The 14500-nt window shown below is 35.8% G+C and overlaps 1 protein-coding gene across 2 annotated transcripts in view; it reads left to right on the plus strand.

Annotated features, from left to right (window-relative positions):
* Positions 1 to 6607: 6607 nt before the first annotated feature.
* The window catches only part of LOC126974000 (TWiK family of potassium channels protein 18-like), a 149800-nt gene continuing 141907 nt past the window's right edge, over positions 6608 to 14500 (plus strand). For both annotated transcript variants that reach the window (XM_050821355.1, XM_050821356.1), the window contains exon 1: positions 6608 to 6745. The gene's annotated coding sequence lies outside the window, so the exon portion shown is untranslated. The remainder of the gene's footprint in view (positions 6746 to 14500) is intronic.

Consider the following 14500-nt stretch of genomic DNA (forward strand, 5'->3'; position numbering starts at 1 on the left):
GAACACAATCAAAAGCCTTAGATAAATCACAGAAGATACCAAGTGCATTCTGTGATTCCTCCCAGGCCTCAAAAATATTCCTGATAAGTTCAACACCTGCATCCGTAGTCGAGCGTCCCCTAGTAAAGCCAAATTGCTTTATATGAAGTAACTTATAAGTGTTAAAGTGAGTAAGCATTTGGCTTAAAATAATTTTTTCAAAAATTTTACTAAGGGTCGGCAATACCAAAACAGGGCGATAGTTATTCGGGTCAGAAGTGAGTCCCGATTTAAATATTGGTGTAATTTTACTATACTTCAGAAGGTCAGGAAACACGCCATGTTCAATACAGCTATTAAAAACTAGTGCTTGATATGGTGCTATAACGTCAATAACAGAACTTATTATTTTGACAGATATGCCCCATATATCAGCAGTTTTTTTCATTTCTAAGTATCTGAAAGTTTTAATTATTTCTGCTGGGCTAACAACACTGAATTTGAAATTTTGTTAACATTCCTTAACATTTTCCAAGAGAAGAGACTCGGCAACACTGGTGGAGGAGACAAGGGTGCTTGAAATGGAAACTGGAATGTCAGAAAAAAAATTCTAAAAAGCAGAAGCTACTTCCTGCTCAGAGTGGATTTTTGTATTGTTTATTATTAGATTATATTCAAACTTGCAGTCTTTCGCTCTTCCAGATTCCCAGTTAATAACTTTCCAAGTAATTTTTATTTTATTTGAAGCATTTTTAATTATTTCTCTAATATGCATTGACTTAGCAATAGTACATACTTTCTTAATATAGTCGAGTGCAATAAAAAATAAATATTTCAGCTTCTTATATCCTGCTCATCAATATTGTAAAACAGCTGCGTGTAAATCGAAAAGTTTGTAAACTCACGAAGCACAAAACCTCTGTGGAAACTTGTGTGTACATCTGTGTCAAAGTTTCGAACCTCGTCAGCCTCGGTTGTAACAATGTGTATAAAATTATGAAACTTTCAAGTTCGGACCTGAGTTCGCTACAAAATTCAACAACAATTTGTGACCAAGATCAGCGTTCATATTTTACATTATTAATGGATTCTAAAAGAAACGAGTTTAAAACATAATTTGATAGATGAGACCGCTAAGCAAGATATACGAAAAGTATATTACAATATGACGCAAAACAAAAACAGTAGAATAATGAAATTTGAACTGGGCTGGATATATTAGAACAAGAAGGACTATGTATAGCTGGAGTAGCATATTAACATTAAGGTTTTACCACTAGGTCAGACCTTACTTCAGACGTTACTGAGCTAATATATCATCTTTGAAAGTGAATAATTCCACCTTCGCACGACACGCCACAAATTAAACAACTGAAAAAATCCTCACCACCTGGATGTGTGGCGGTACTACACAGTGGGGTTTTTCAAAAAAACTTTCTACCACGTACAAAGCTGTGGAATGAGTTTCCTTTTGCGGTGTTTCCGGGACGATATGACATGTGTTATTCACGAAAAGTGCATACACCTTCCATAAAGGCCGGCAACGCTTCTGTGATTCCTTTCGTGTTGCAAGAGAATGTGGGCAACGGTGATCACTTACCCACCAGGTGACCCATACGCTCGATTGTCCTTCTTTTCCAAAAAAAGGGAACAATTCCACTCAGCATTTTGGATTTAAACAAGAATCCTGAGTGGCACTGCATTGTAACAGGCCGGGTTTAACAGTTACTAAAAAGGTGAATGATGTCTCTTCAATTCTCAAAAAGGAAGGAGGAGCTTTTGAAGGAGAATTCTGGACTCAGTCAACAGCTGACAAAAATATATGGTATGGACATGCTGACCTATAAATACAATTACCACCAACTTCAAAATGCTGAAGAGATTTTTATTTTTTACTTATTGTCTTAAGATATGCATGATTGAAGTATAATTGGAATTGAGATCCGAAGCGGCTACTAGTAACTAATATATTAGAAATGACATCAAAATTCTGAGAAAATAAATGCATTTTATGCCTTTGAGCTTGAAAATTACTGCTGTTACCTATATTTGTTTAAAGTATGTCCAGAATAATGGCGAAGTCATGAAAGAAAGATGTAGAAGGTAAGAGAATCATTACCAAGTCTCTCTGAATGGAAATATTGATTAAATTTTTCTGGGTTTCAATGAACGAATTTCAGATTATTTTTGAAATCCAAGGTGGCCGCATATTGAATTTCAACAATATGGATATCAATTTCAAGGTTCCGAAGAAAGCAGAGCAGAGAAGTAATTTGGGATCATTTTTGATCTCAAAATGACTGCTGTGCTAAACAATGATTTTCACGATATGAACCTCGTTTCCAAGGTTCTCCGAGGTTATAGAGTAATAAAGTGTTACTGAAATCTTAAATAGGTTCCGCGTTAAATATCATTAATACAGTTAATTAATATTAACATAGTTTCTGTGCTTAATGTTCTAACCCTGTTTAAGATCTTTCTGAAAAATATTATATTGACAAGCTTACGAGATTTAAATTTAATATGTATAAAATGTGTTTACAATATACAATATAATATATTTGAGAGCTACGTACAGCTGAGTGAATAAATCAAATAACTCGTGTCCACCTGTCATGGATCATCTATTTCTAAGCCAATCATAATATTATATTGATATTTTTTAAAATAAAGTATTAGTTTTTGGTTTATATTAATTACTAGCTGACCCGGCAAACGATGTTTTGTCGTATAAATTAATTTTAGAGTTAGAGCGTTTCTTGGACATTGCAACATTAGTTTATTTTTCTAAAATAAACATAGCCTAAGCTACTCTTTTTTACATCAGCTACCTGCCAATAAAAGTCCCGTCAAAATCGGTACATCCATTTCAGAGATTAGGCGGAGCAAACAAACAGAATTTTTGGTGTATGTACCGTATATATATTCATATATATACATTTAGTAAAAAGCGGTTATTTCAATATTACAAACAGTCACTTAAATTTTATTTATATGTAAAGATAGATAAATTTGAATTTATAATATCAATAATACAACTTATTACGATACGATCAGTTCAAGATCTTAATTTATAAGTAAAGTAAGATCTAACATCTAAGTACGATGTCTTTAGCCACCGCGTTGCTCTTTGTAAATGATACAATATCATTTGAAACTTTAACTTAGTTCTCAACTCGATCCATTCAGTGTTTGATGAAGAAACATTAATTAGTTTACCTTCAAAGCGAAATGTTAACACAAACTATTACGTATATTGACATCCCGAAGGACATACTTAGTTACACACAACTAATAGGGGTCGTTTAACTGGCAAGTACTCCCAGAGGCTTTCCTGACATTTGACTTGGTTGATTCATCTTAAGTACACATAATATGTTAGGCACCATCTATACAAGCGAGCGAAGTATAATGTGCCACCACACATCATTGATACGGAGGAGATACGACTGAATCGATACTGCTCGATGTAGTGAAGTCGATTGACAATCTACCTTTTAATTATAATATCACTAGGGAAATTGTAATATCACGGCTTTGACAATATACCTGCGACATATATAATTATATAAATTATGCTGGTTGCGCCAGGGAATTTAAAGTGGACTGTATTAATAAAAGGGGGTACTCAGGTAAACAGAATAGGAATCATTGGAGTAAAGGAATTAGCCGGTACTCACCTCTTCTGCAAGATCCTGGGTTCTTCTATAGTCGCCTGAGTGTGCTGGCGAACCACAATATATATATCGCGGGACACTTAACGAAGAAAGTTATTTCTTCGTTAAGTGTCTCGCCGATCTCGCGGCGGCAAATCGACAGGAATACGAGGATTTCCTGGATTTATATTTAAATGTTGCGGGAGCTCAACCTTCGCGTGTGGTTACTTGACGGAATGTGTGTTACGCCATACGACCATAGATGTCGCGGCTCGCGGTTTATTCTTAACTTGTACTGGCTAAGTTGTTAGGATAAAAGTGTAAGGGGTTAATGCAAAGTTTATAAACGTATTTACTATCTGTTAAATAATATCGTTCCATTAAACACAACAGCGGAATACTATGTAAGCTAACCGACCTGCAAAGTATTTAACTATCACTTGAATGCGGTTGAATGATAAATAAGTATTCGCTTTTAAACTTGTTTATTTTGCAACAGAGCTTTCGAGGGGATAAATGAACAAAATAGTGACTGAAAAAGTGTGTAAAACGGAAAAAAAACTTGTCTCGAACGGTGGGGTAGTAATATTTGTTTCATTGGCGAGGGTGACTAGCTAACATAAAGTCAGCTCAATGCCGGTACTTTAGTTACTTCCATAAAAAAAGGTATTTTTACATCCTATTCCAATACGCCCACACTTTATACTTACTTCAAGCAAACTACACAACATGACAACACAAGTCATTTAACACTTTTTTTAAATGAAAGTAAGGGACGAGATGAGCGTTCAACTGATGGTAAATCATACGCCCTGCCTATTACAATGCGGTGCCGCTCAGGATACTTCAAAACCTCAACAACTCTGAGCGGCACTACAATGGCGTACAACTCATCACTTTGAAACATAAGATGTTAAGTCTCATTTGCCCAGTAATTTCACAAGCTAGGGCGCCCTTCAGACCGAAACACATTAAAGTTTACACATTATTGCTTAACTGCAGAAATAGGCGCCGTTGATCAAGGTTACCACACCCATGATCTAGCCGGCATCCTGTGCATAGGAGCCTCCCACTGGAAAAATAACCTTTAAACTTGGTTAAATATGGATGAGATGGGCGGCGGCTATTGAAAGCAAGGGGGAACGCCTGGCAGTTCGCCGGGATATAGCGAAGGCCTTTGATCGTGTATGGCACAAGTCGCTCCTCTCCAAAATTCCATCATTTGAGCTTCCCGAGAGCTGATGCAAGTGGACCTCCAGCTTCCTCACTGAGCGCAGTATACAGGTCGTTGTTGACGGTTATTGCTTGAATACCAAGCCCGTGAACGCTGGAGTGCCCCAAGGCTGTGTGCTATCTCCCACGCTGTTTGCTATGCAGACTACAACACTGGTGATGCCGTATATACGGGCCATGCAGGTCTCTCTCGAGAAATTGTCGTAGTGCTGTCGTTGAACCTTGTCCAATTTAACCCCCAGAAGCCTCAAGTTTGCGCGTTTACAACTAAAAAAAACTATTTGTCGTATCACCGCTCTTCGACACCAACACTTCCCTTAAAGGCTTTTAGGTTCACCTAGTGTCGGAATACTGGGTCTTGAAATCACGAGCGATTGCCAATTTCGTCAATAGAGCACGGCAATACTTCAAGCCAGCCCACATTCTAGCGCTCTACAAAGCGCAGGCCCGGCCACACATGGAGTATTACTGTCATATCTGGTCTGACGTACCCCAGTATCAGCTCGATCCATTTGACTGCGTGCAACGCAGAGCAACTTGAATTGTCGGGGACCTAGTGCTCTGTGAACGGCTGGATCACTTGGCGTTGCGTAGAGACGTCGCTTCTTTGTGTGTCTTCTACCGCATTTAGGAGGAGTGTTCAGAAGAGGTGTTTAACCTGATTCCTGCCGCCGAATTCCACCTTCGCACGACACGCCTCAAGATAGGATATCATCCCCTCAGGATGTGTGGCCGTCCTCCACAGTGCGGTTTTCAAGGAGTTTTCTTAGTCATACTACAAAGCTATGATATGATGAGCTTCCTTGTGCGGTGTTTCCGGAACGATACGACGTATGGGTACCTTCAAAAAAAGCGCATACACCTTCCTCAAAGGCCGGCAACGCTCTTGTGATTCATCTGGTATTGCAAGACAATGTGAGCGGTGATCACTTAACACCAGGTGACCAAGCTCGTTTGTACCTTCCTATTCTACTAAAAAAAAATATATACTTTGCCGTAATTGTGAATGTATTACCAGGATGAAGAGTCAGGTGGATCTTTTATAAACAGAGCAAAAATAATTCTTTAGTAAAGTAGACTTTTTTTTTTTAAATATAGACCCATCAATCGCTTTTGTTGGCTGCGTAATACATAACAATGGTAACGCCGATAACAGTTTATATGGATCTATGGGTGGGTTACGAACAAGTTATAAGAAAATTGGATACATGGTTATGTTACAACCAAAAGACAGACATTCACAACTCTATAGAAAAAATAATTATACCTACTGTCTTTAACGACATGGCAAATTTCTCTGTGTAGTAGTGTAGTGTGTAGTGTAGACGTCGGAAAAGTTATCGAATTTATTGTACACAAATGATTTTTGGCGTTTTATATTCGTGATTTCTGACTCATTATATTGCTATAAATAAAAATCTCAAAGACCTTGTCATTTCAATAGACGAAATGCTTACGTTACTAAATTGTAGACACTTATTAATATAAAAAATATTTATTTAGTACTTTGACCCGTACGCTCGTTTGTTCTCCTTTTCCATAAAATAAAAAATAAAAATAATTATATTAAGTTCCTCACGACCGGAGCTATCCGCTCGTTTACTTGACAGATAACAAAACTTTTATAAAAAGGACACTTAAGATAGTTATAAAAAAGCCTCAAAATGCGCGCGCATTCTGTGAACAAAGTACAAACCATAATTCAGTCGGTTTTCAGTGTTCAGTGGATATTTGACCGCTGATGTGAGAAGACGGGTGCGGTGACAAGTGGCACCGAGTGGTGTCGTAAAGTAATTGTGTGATATTACAGTTAATTGTGGATGTATTTGTGTAGTGGTGTTGTTGTTGGGAAATAGTTTTAAGTGTTCTTCGTGAATGTAAGTATAAACATAATTTTAGAAAATGTTTTCTGTGATTAGAAAAGTTTAGCCGGTATAATTTGGCGAGAACTTAAATGGGACAACGGCTGAAATGGCTTTTCAGATGTTGAACTTCTGTAATTGGAGTCTCCTTGATAAGGTCACTCACAAATCAAAATGAAAATATTATTTTCATGCAAATACTTTACAACCATATCAACTGTTGATGATAATAGGAAATTGGTGTGAAAATTTTAAAGAAACTTTTCTAAGTAGCATTGTTTGGACTGAGGAGGTGTGAAACTTTAAAAGGCAAATATATTCTAAACAGTTTGTTATTTTCAAGTGATATATCCCTTATTTCTGGGATTAAACATACCAATTGAATTAGTACCAAAACACACTGTTTAAATTTGATAGGGCGAGATGACTTTAGTCAATTTCCTAATATTCAAATATTGGGAATGAGCAGGTTATCAACTGTTGAGAGTTGCACAAGATATACCAAATTACCAAGATTCGTAGCGTCACTCGGACGGAACCCGAGAGACGCATAGCTCAATAATTTCACGAGCAACGCGCTGTTATAAACATAAAACACAGTATTGTGACATGTCAGCACAATCGGGCCAGACTCGTTCGGGTTAATTACCAGACTCGCACAGAATACCGGCGTGAAGTAGCGGCCTATAGCCGTTATGTTTCACTACTGTTACTCTGGGTATTGCGTGTATTTTCTTAAATAAACAATTTAAACACGTTCTACTTATGTGGCTGTGGAAAAAATGTTGTTTTGTCTATTTATCGGTTCGTCTGTGCGTTTGTGCGCGCTCGTCTTAGAAACGAGAGAAATTCAAGTTAACTCATAAATTACAAAGAAAAATAAAATACCATTTGTCATATATCCGCTTTTCAATAACACTCCTCTGAATGCTTATCCAAGTATTAGAATACTGGGTCTAAAGCTAAATTGCCATCAATAACCCTGGAGGTCATAAATAAAGAAACGCAATTCTATCACTGTACAAAATGCGCAGGTCCAGCCACATATTTTGGAGTATTAGTATTTCATTAATTTACACAAATAAAATTGATGCGGGACTCAAATCCAAGACATCTCGCGTATTGTGCGAGTGCTCGGCCAACCAAGCTAACCGTTCGAGTGATGTATCATCATAAAATCTTGTATGCTTTGTTGAACAACTCACTCTCAGGTTGTGGCTTCATGTTCAGGATCTACTTTACAGTTGATAACCTGCTCAACCCCAATAGTTGCATATTAGGAAATTGACTTGAGATGTCGCTCTTTCGAGTTCCGCATCATTCATAAAATCTAGTTTTCAAATTTTATTTGTGTATTAATCCTAGAAGTGAGGGTTATCACCTTAAAAACATAACAAATTGTTCATTCATTTATATATTTAATTAAGACGGTTTACTCCAATTACATTAATTAAAGACAACAGATTCATTCATCTCGCTCACAGTACTTCAGTCATTCTGACATTATTCCCGTCCATTTATCCGCGAACAAGTCACACTCAGGGTTTGCGTTCAGAAGAACGTGGAGCGCGGTCAGAATGCTTCTGCAGAACCGCACACGGTTCATGCTTTCGGTTACAGAGTTAGTAAGTGATATCTCTGGATGGTTGTAGCAGTTTGATCCAATTAAATACGTGCATTGTAGATTAAGAGTAAAATTATCAGTGATCCACTGAACAGCTTGATCACCAGGCGTTGCGTGGAGACTGCATTGTGTGTGTTTTTTTTTATGCAAGAGGGTCTCAGGATTGGGAGAGCCGAGCGAACCGCCCATGGACATCCACAACAACAGGTATCTAGAGATGCGTTACCGGCCTTCAAGTGATATCTTCTTTTGTTTGAGGTCCCTACGTCGTATTGGTTCGGGAAAGCCGCAGCCGGAAATTGATTTACGAGTGTTTTCTACCGCATTTATCATGGGGAGTGTTCTGAGGAGCTCTTTGCAAGATCGCCACAAACTTGGATGTCATTCTGACCAACTGAATATGTGGCGTTGCTCAATAGTGCACTTATCGAGGAACTTTCTACAATAAACATAATACACTAAGGAATAAGCTATCACGCGCGGTGGTTCCGGAGCCATACGACACGAGTGCCTCCACAAAAAGCACGTACGCAAATCTTTCTAAAAAGATGGATATGCTCCTGAGATTCCTCTGGTGTTGCACGAGAATCGATGGTGGGGATAACTAAACAAATAGTTACCCGTTTGCTCATTTGTGCTCCTATTTCGATATAAACATCACAACCACGATCGTGGAAAAACGTAAATTACTTTGTAATTTGATCTGAAATAATGTGCACGACATCTTACAATACTGTTTTCATTACCAAGTACTTACTTACTCTATAAAAACCGCTCGTATATTGAATTTATTTTATTCATAAAAATCAATAATATTTTCATCGTTCATTCTCCGTGAAAGGCCGTACAGAATGAATATACATGAAACTATATGGATTGAAAAGCTTTTCATGTTTTGCTTTTTTTGAGTTTTTTCATACGATGTACATACTGACTGAGATGATTTTAGACCTTCTTTCTCCTATTTATAAATCTAGTATATTATAAGTTATTTCAGAATTACGTTAATCAACAATATATTATCGTTTTGTTACACTCTTTTAGTGTGATTGTTTACTGAGTCCAAAGTTTTCGCCCGGGACCCCTAGTTATGGTGGATTATATTAATGTATTCTTATATTTGGCTGTATATAGCCTCCAGTGAGTTTCTGGTGGGTTGTTCACACAGATCTGTTTCTGAACATAATATGTATGTGTTTCAATAATGATTATTTGAGTTTGGAAAGAATAATAAAATATTGGTGGCTATGTTTGTTACTATCATAAAAGTGATTCATTGTTGCCTTTCCTGTGTTCAGTCGCTTATCTTTCCGCCCTATCCCTCATTTATTTTATAAGAAGTTCCATATTACAATAAGAATTCCTGGCATTACTGAAATAAGGTTGGATCCGGCGAATTCGCTGGAATTTGTTTCTGGCTGTTTTGTTAACGAAACAGGGGAATAAGTAATTGTTTTGTTTTTTGTGTGAGAAATGCTTAGATCATTTATACGTCAACATAGACTGTGACAGTTAAGAAAACATCGAGAAAGGACCTATATTTTGAGCAAAGCACATACACTAAACTCATAATCCTGGCCTGTTTTCATCGGTTGTCTAGCAGCAAAAGGCTCTATCTAGACGTATAAATTATATAAGCAGAAAATATGGTGACAAGAAGAGCAAGATGTTCAACTGATAGTAGAAGATACGGCATAAAGATCAGGATTCTGAGCGCAGGATATTTATAATTTTGTTTGTTTGTTTGATCGATGGTACTTTTGATACTGTTTTCGAGCATAACATAATAAGAATTTAAAAAACATAATTAAATAAATAGCGAACTAATATAACAAGTAGAAATATTTTTTTTTAAAACAAGTGTTCGTTCTATAGTGATACAAAGTCCGCTGATATTTAACAATTAATACATTTTATATCGCTTCGGGCATATTAGGTTCCAATGTTAAATTTTGTCGTTGTATATTTTTTCCTAACAGTTTTTTAAACAAATATTTATTTGAATAAATACATATTTCACTGAATTATTTGTATGGCGAAAATAAAGATATGTCTAAGTCAAAAAGATATCGGTTCCGGATAGATATTCACCAACATATCATGTACTAAAAACTACTCCGTAACACGCTGCATCTACAAGTACAAGTATTATTCCGATTGGTTCAGCAGTTTTAGCAGTATAACTAAAGGAAAATACCGTTTCACTAAACTCTAAAGGGATTTGCAGACGATCAAGCGGCTTGGCAAGAACCTATGCTTGATGAGTCAAGCATGTTGACCGTTTATATTTGCTTGACGATTGAGTTAAGCCTGCATAAAGGAAATACATATTTTTGGCAGGGTGCTGGATCAAGGTCAATTCGCTAGCTAGCAGCATAGTTAGCATACATGACTTGGACTTTAAAACACTTTCACCACAAAATGAGAAATGCTTCTTGTATTAACTAGCTGCTCGACAGACGAAAAACTACTTGAGCAAGCAAAATACAATTACGTACTTTCTTTCGGTAAAACCGCTTGACCGTCTAGGAACCCCTTAAATCAATAGTAATTATGAGCTGTCAGTTCTCGCTAAAACCCGAAGAAACTTTATATAAGGTTTAAGATTAGGTCGAGCGAGGTTAATCGGATCATATTGATTGAGGATAAATCTTACATTTTTATAGATGGAATTATAGCAAAACTGGCAAATTCAAGCTGCTTAAGGCGTAGAGTAAGCAGAAAACACGCAAACATGGTGTTTTTAGACAAGTTTTGTGGTGAACGTATAGCATTTCGAGCTATGAACACTACTTAATCCTGTTACACATATCCTTAAGTCTTATTTGTAGGTTGCTGTTGGTTTTAGTTAACACTGCCGAACCTTTTTTAACTACCACTTTTCTTTGAAGTTAAACAAGTTTTTTGGCATGGTGGTACGAATTTTTTTGGTACTCCTCTCAGAAAAGTTATTCTTATAGCTTGTACTTTTTTGTGTAGGTTAATTTATTCGGATTTGTAGTGAACAACGAGGATTGTAAGCATATAAACTGTTTTCCACGCAAGATTTTGAAAATATTGGCTTTGTTACATAGATGGCGGGCCAGCAGGCGTGAACTCATATCGCTCAAGGTCGCTGGCATTTAGTGTCGTCTTAAATGTAAGAAAATAAAAAAAGGATGACGTAAGTTTTAAAATCAGAGGTTGTAATAAGTTCTGATAATATATAGGCCGCGGTGTATAATTTTGTCTGTCAAAATTTGTGAGTCTTTTATTCGATTCACCCTAGCATCCTCTATCTGGGGTGGAAATGGTTTGCAGACCATTGGCTCAAGGTTACGGTGCGGTTACTAAGTGATTGAGTGACTGAAAGATTTATTCGTTCCTTGTTGAATGTAGCTTGAATTATATTTGAATACTACGAAGTGCTTTATGCTACCTAATGCTTCTTTTTAATTGAGTTCTGCATTGTTAGCTGGATGTGTATTATTGAGGGAGAGATAAAATGTTATTGAGACTCTAATAAAAATATTATGGCACAAGTTTCCTTTAAATCGGATTTTAATTGACAGATTTAATGTATTATTTTGCGTGGAACTCAAATTAGAATCTAAAATAACTAGACAGATTTGCATTATACAACATGATCTATGTATACCATCATTGTGCTTAGTATTTTCTTTGATTATCGCGAGTGTTACACATTTAAATAAAACATGTTTAAAGGAGTGTAATTGTAACTTTTGTAACATTAGATTTTAGCGTAAAAGTTACATTTTTATTTTAGTTTACCCGACGTTTCAAGACCTTTTCAGATCTCCTTTTCAGAGGGACTGAACGAACTAACGTAAACATCTTTGGGCTGATGAAAAGTGGGCTATTAAGAGAAAAATTTAAAGCAATAAATATTTTGGCAGTTGCTTCTCAATATATACTTGATAATGTTCTGCATGTTCTTAAGTAAATTAAGGAATTTGCTAGAGACTTCCACAATCATAAACTAGTTAAAAGGCATTTAAAGGCGTTTTTTTTCTTAAAATGAATTCTAATATACTAGATACTACTACCGCTTCGGAAACAATTGGCGCTCTGAAAGAGAAGAAGCTGCGCAAGAAACTCTCCCAGCATTCGTTTTAGCGCTCTTTTTAATGAATTATACAGTATTGTACTATCATTGCTATTGCAATAAGATAATCGTTATCTAGTCCCAGGCTGTCCGATCACTAAGATATTCAGCTGCGGAGTAGTAGGATTTACGACAGAGCCATTTTTTAAGAAAGATAAAATTATAAAAGGGACTACATTATAAAAGTGTATACATTTACCCTTAAAGCTATTAGGTATCTTATGAAGCCTCCTAGAATTAGTTACAAGCAATCCCTTATGTCTAGTGTTATAATAATGAAAATCACTATTAAGGCGCGGTCATACCTCAATATTCAAAAAAAAAATTGGATTCTTAGAGAGTCGATTACAACATAACGCAATGAAAATATTCATATACAAAAATACATTACAAAAAGAAGGTCTTAAAGAAAAATTTGAACCGAATAGAATATATATAATTTGAAATATCCAATAAAAATTTGGAAGTTGCTTCCCTAAAATAAACTTTGGAGTTTAAAATCTATGAATTTTCAGCAATAACAACTTTTTTTTTTGAAGAATTTAATAGTATTTTTCTAAAACTAAAACCGAACAATTATTCAATTTAATATGTATATTTTGAATAAACAAAAGAAAACCAGTAAAATAAATGCCCATTTGCAGCTTAGCCACATGATCAACACAAATATTGTAGAGTTTACAATCTAAGTCAGTCCGCGCCTTAAGAGCAAAAAGGTGACGTGGTGTTATGCCTACTACTCGGTTAAGTTGAGTTAGTAAATATTGGGCGATGTATTACAACATGATCTCAGAAAATTTACATAACAAAAGTGTTACGAATTTTAAAAGAATTGTAAAAAAACGTTTGTGCGGTAAAGGTAATTATAACATAATTTTCTTAATGATGCCACTGGAAAATGGAGCAAACACCCTCAGCCTATATTATTATAATTGTTATTGTACGATATAACATTGTTACCAATTTTTTAGGGAAAAAAAAATTAACAAAAAAAAACAACAACCGTCTTCAAAAACACTATTCCTAAACAATAGATATAGTGTGCACTAAAAAGTATAAAAATAATTGCGTATTTTTATACAATCTGTAATTTTTGGAGTACACCTCTATGTAGGAGCTACCCAGTACCAGATTCTTCCATTTGATGGCATACAACGAAGAGCAGCTCGAATCATCGACGATCAAGTCGACCCCGATGGGCTTGACTCTTATATAAAAAATAAATAAAAATAAAATAGGCCTACAGAATAATTCCAAATGTATAGTTGTAAAAAATCTATATAATATGACCAATTTGATTTCTAGCTATTTTACTGTCCAAAGTGATGCATAATCTATCATTGGAGCACTGAGACGTACCACGTGCAAAAGAGTTGCATTTTGTATTGTTTACTTCGCCTTAATTTAGTTTTCGCTTCTATTGTTTCTGCGGATTTTTCTAACTGAAAAACCACCACCTTTTAAATCTACAATACCAGAATTTAGAGCATAGCCAGCCATTGAAATAGTTATTTTAACAATGCAACAGACCACTCGTTAGATCGAGTAGAAATTAAGGACTAGTTTATACATCGGTTGAATTAGCGATTTCGATTAGAGGTAGCTGAACATACTATCATAATCTATACCTGAATATGTTAACACTAAACGATTTTCTGAGTGACCTCCCGTTTACATTGTATTTGTGAGCTTGTCAATTAATATGATAATACGTGTATTGTAGCATGCAATGTTATGATGGAGTTTTGTTGTAACTATAAATAATCATCCCGAAAAATCAAACTTCGCGAAACATTTAATTGATACAGGTCACTCACTCGGAAACAATAATAATTTTAATATTTTGCATACATGTGAAAAGGGATTTCGCTTAAATGTGTTAGAGCAATTAGAAATAATAAAACACAAAAATAACAATATGTTTACATTGTTGAATGAACAAACAAATTTAGTCCCATCACCTTTGTTACGTGTCTCTTCCGGGGGTAATACGTCACAACAGCCGACCAATCACAGCGCGTCATTTCATGGGACGAGGGTA

This window comes from Leptidea sinapis, chromosome 31 (genome assembly GCF_905404315.1).
Source record: "Leptidea sinapis chromosome 31, ilLepSina1.1, whole genome shotgun sequence".
Taxonomy (NCBI): domain Eukaryota; kingdom Metazoa; phylum Arthropoda; class Insecta; order Lepidoptera; family Pieridae; genus Leptidea; species Leptidea sinapis.